This window comes from Heterodontus francisci, chromosome 30 (genome assembly GCF_036365525.1).
Source record: "Heterodontus francisci isolate sHetFra1 chromosome 30, sHetFra1.hap1, whole genome shotgun sequence".
NCBI lineage: Eukaryota > Metazoa > Chordata > Chondrichthyes > Heterodontiformes > Heterodontidae > Heterodontus > Heterodontus francisci.
The window spans coordinates 24,959,636-24,964,320 of NC_090400.1; positions in this window are offsets into that span (position 1 = coordinate 24,959,636).

Below are 4,685 nucleotides of genomic sequence, written 5' to 3' on the forward strand. Positions count from 1 at the left end.
TGGGCACACAGTTACCTGCTCCTACACCCATCAGGGCAGTGCACATGGGCAACACAGTTACCTGCTCCTACACCCATCAGAGCAGTGCTCATGGGCACACAGTTACCTGCTCCTACACCCCATCAGGCAGTGCACATTGGGCACACAGTTACCTGCTCCTACACCCATCAGGGCAGTGCACATGGGCACACAGTTACCTGCTCCTACACCCATCAGAGCAGTGCTCATGGGACACACAGTTACCTGCTCCTACACCCATCAGGGCAGTGCACATGGGCACACAGTTACCTGCTCCTACACCCATCAGGAGCAGTGCACATGGGCACATCACAGTTACCTGCTCCTACACCCATCAGAGCAGTGCTCATGGACACTCAGTTACCTGCTCCTACACCCATCAGAGGCAGTGCACATGGGCACACAGTTACCTGCTCCTACACCCATCAGAGCAGTGCTCATGGACACACAGTTACCTGCTCCTACACCCATCAGAGCAGTGCACATGGGCACACAGTTACCTGCTCCTACACCCATCAGAGCAGTGCTCATGGACACACAGTTACCTGCTCCTACACCCCATCAGGGCAGTGCACATGGGCACACAGTTACCTGCTCCTACACCCATCAGGGCAGTGCACATGGGCACACAGTTACCTGCTCCTACACCCATCAGAGCAGTGCTCATGGACACACAGTTTACTGCTCCTACACCCATCAGGGCAGTGCACATGGGCACACAGTTACCTGCTCCTACACCCATCAGAGCAGTGCTCATGGACACACAGTTACCTGCTCCTACACCCATCAGGGCAGTGCACATGGGCACACAGTTACCTGCTCCTACACCCATCAGAGCAGTGCTCATGGACACACAGTTACCTGCTTCTACACCCATCAGGGCAGTGCACATGGGCACACAGTTACCTGCTCCTACACCCATCAGAGCAGTGCACATGGGCACACAGTTACCTGCTCCTACACCCATCAGAGCAGTGCTCATGGACACACAGTTACCTGCTCCTACACCCATCAGGGCAGTGCTCATGGACACACAGCCACCTGTTTTCCCCATCCGACGTTGAAACAACCATGCAGAGCCTTGTGAGACTCCGCAATTGCCAGCTGCTGCCTGTCAAGCAGAGAGGGCGTCCAAAGGGGTCAAGCACTTGGGGAACATTCAGCAAGAAGAGACTGAGCACTAAAAGAAACAAGCATGCCATGTCCAGTGGTAGCACAAATGTGAATGCTCTTGCTGTGAACAACAACTGGTGATAGTAGTAGACAGGATTAAATGGGAATGGATGGAAAGACGCACGAGTAACATAACCACTAGCAGGGAACCGCTGGGCTAAATGGCCAGCTTTATGTTCATAGCCCAAAAGAAATGTGCTTCTTTTCCAGCACCCTCAAATCATTCATGTTGTCCCTGAGAGCAGCATTGAACCATCACGAGATAGGGGCAGTAACATCATCCTGCCTCCTACAGCTGAGGTGGGTACTAAGTGATTCATTGGCGGTGTTATCAAGTACATGCCTTTACCGCAGAACACAAAGCATGCTCAACAGTAATTCCATTGGAGGGAGGGAAGCTCTGACACTGATGTTCTTTTCTTATTTCCTTTCATGTAAAACATGCCCTTGAGAAAACAATCCTTGACACTTAAGGACGGCATTCAAGCAAAGGAGGCAGTGCAGGAGAGGACGCAAGGATGTGCTGATTCCTGCATCTGAGGTGGGTAATAAGTGCTTAATTGGTGACGTTATCAATTGGTGCCTTCACTGCAGAACTTAAAAAGGTGTGCACAACAGTAATTTCAGTGGATGGAGGGAGGCAAGCTCTGACTCTGATTTGCTTTATTTCTTTTCATGTAAAACATGCCGTCGAGAAAACAATCCTCGAGACTTAAGGTCAGCATTCAAGCAATGAAGGCAACTGGATCATGCTGCGGAGCTTGTCACGATGTGGAAAGGAACATTGCATTTATGGATGAATTGGGAGTGCACATTGGGATGCGCTTGTGGGAACATTCACCAAGAATAGACTGAGCTCAGACTCTTGTGACTTTGCCTTCTTCACATGGACAATACAGTAGTGGAATAGAGAGCCAAGCGTTCATTCACCAAAAGGCTCTCCAGGAACAATCTCTTTAGCTGTGCATAGCAGAGACTCGGCCTGTCTGTCTAACGGGAATGCTGGACACAACACTCATGTATCCATGCACAACAGTTCCTCGGATACTTAATGAACTTAATACAACTTTTCAATAATTAAACCCAGAATTGTTGAGGTTTTGTTTTGCATGCTATTTCCCCGACTTTGCAACTGCACTTCAGATATTCAACTATGGTGGGGGGGTAGAGGGAGGGGTGGGTGAAGAGGGGGAGGGGTGGGTGAAGAGGGGGAGGGGTGGGGAGAGCGGGGAGGGGTGGGGAGAGGGAGCATGCAAAATGCAGTGACCAAACAGTTTGCAATGCCTGAAGTACTGTGGAGAAGTAGAGAATAGCAACTGGGTCGGGGAGAAAGCAACTGGATTGGGCATCCGTAGCTGGAGGGAACGGCTGAATGGAGAGGGCCGGAAGCGAGAGGCCGTAGAGAGCCGCGGGGAGCAAGCGTGCGAAGTCCTTGGTGTCACCGGGTCCAGGGCACTGGCCAGTAAGTCTGTTGCTGGGTGGTGGGTTATGGCGCATGCACTAGAAAAAGGCACTCCTCTTTCCGTTCCGCTGCTCCCCCCCCCCCCCCCACTCTCCTCGCCCTTTCCCCCGCCCGGCCCTCCCTCCCTGGCTCCCCTTCCGAACCCAGCTCTCCCTCCCTCTCCCTTCCTCCCTCTCCCCCCACTCTCTCCCTCCTCCCCCTTCCTTTACCCCTCCCCTTCTCCCTCCCCCTCTCCCCCCCCTTCCTTAGCCCCCTCCCTCTGACCCCTCTTTTCTCCCCCCCTTCCTTACCCCCTCCCTCTTCTCCCCCCTTCCTTACCCCTCCCTCTCCTCTTCTCCCCCTCCCCTCTTCCTTATCCCCCCCGTCCTCCCCCCTCCTTCTCCCCTCTCCCTCCCTCTTTCTTCTCCCCTCCCTCTCTCTCCCCCCACCTTCCTTACCCCTCCCCCTTTCTCCCCCCCTTCCTTACCCCTCCCTCTCCCTCTTTCTCCACTCTCCCTCTTTCTCCCCCCTCCCTCTTTCTCCCCCCTCCCTCTTTCTCCCCCTCTCTCTCTTCTCCCCCTCCCTCTTTCTCCCCCTCCTCCCTTCTCCCCCCTCCTCCCTCTTACTCCCTCCCCCCTCCATCTTTCTCCCTCCCCCCTACCTCTTTCTCCCTCCCCCCCTTTCTCCCCCCCTCTCCTCCCTCTTTCTCCCTCCCCCCTTCTCCCCCCTCCTCCCTCTTTCTCCCCCCTCCCTCCTCGCCCTCACCCCTCCCCCCTCCATCTTTCTCCCCCTTTCCCTCCTCTCCCTCCCCCCTCCATCTTTCTCCCTCCCTCCCTCCCTCTTTCTCCCTCCCCCAACCGATCTTCTCCCTCCCCCCATACCTCTTTCTCCCTCCCCCCTCCCTCTTCCTCCCCCCTTTCTCCCCCTCCTCCCTCTTTCTCCTCCCCCCTTCTCCCCCTCCTCCTCCCTCCTCCCTCCCCCCCTCCATCTTTCTCCCCCTTTCCCTCCTCTCCCTCCCCCCTCCATCTTCCTCCCTCCCCCTCCTCTTTCTCCCCCCTCCCTTTCTCCCCCTCATCTCTCTCCTTCTTTCTCCCCCCCTCTCCCTGACGCCCCCCTCCCTCCCTCCCCCTCCCTCTTTCTCCCCCCCTCCCTCTCCCTCTTTCTCCCCCTCTCCCCCTCCCTCTTTCTCTCCCCTCTTCCTCTTTATCCCCCCCTCCCTTCTTTGATCCCCCCCTCCCTCTTTCTCCCCCTCCCTCCCCTCCCTCTTATCCCCCTCCCTCTTTCTCCCCCCCCTCCCTCTCCCTCTTTCTCCCCCCCCTCCCTCTCCTCTTTCTCCCCCCCTCCCTCTCCCTCTTTCTCCCTCCCCCCTCCATCTTTTCTCCCCCTTCCCTCCTCTCCCTCCCCCCTCCATCTTTCTCCCTCCCCCCCTCCCTCTTTCTCCCTCCCCCTCCATCTTCTCCCTACCCCCATACCTCTTTCTCCCTCCCCCCTCCCTCTTCCTCCCCCCTCCCCCATTTCTCCCCCTCCCCATTTCTCCCCCTCCTCCCTCTTTCTCCCTCCCCCCTTCTCCCCCTCCTCCCTCTTTTCTCCCTCCCCCCTTCTCCCCCCTCCTCCCTCTTTCTCCCTCCCCCCTCCCCCTCTCCATCTTTCTCCCCCCTTCCCTCCTCTCCATCTTTCTCCCTCCCCCCTCCCTCTTTCTCCCCCTCTCTCTCTCCTTCTTTCTCCCCCCCTCCCTCTCCCTCTTTATCCCCCCTCCCTCTTTCTCCCCCTCTCTCTCTCCTTCTTTCTCCCCCCCTCCCTCTCCCTCCCTCCCCCTCCCTCTTCTCCCCCCTCCCTCTCCCTCTTTCTCCCCCTCTCCCCCTCCCTCTTTCTCCCCCTCTTCCTCTTTATCCCCCCCTCACCTCTTTATCCCCCCCTCCTTCTCCCTCTTTCTCCCCCCCCTTCTTTCTCCCCCCTCCCCCTTTCTCACCCCTTTCTCCCCCCTCCCCCTCCCTCTTTCTTCCCCCCTCCCACTCCCCCTTTCTCCCCTCTCCCCCCTCCCCCTTTCCTCCCC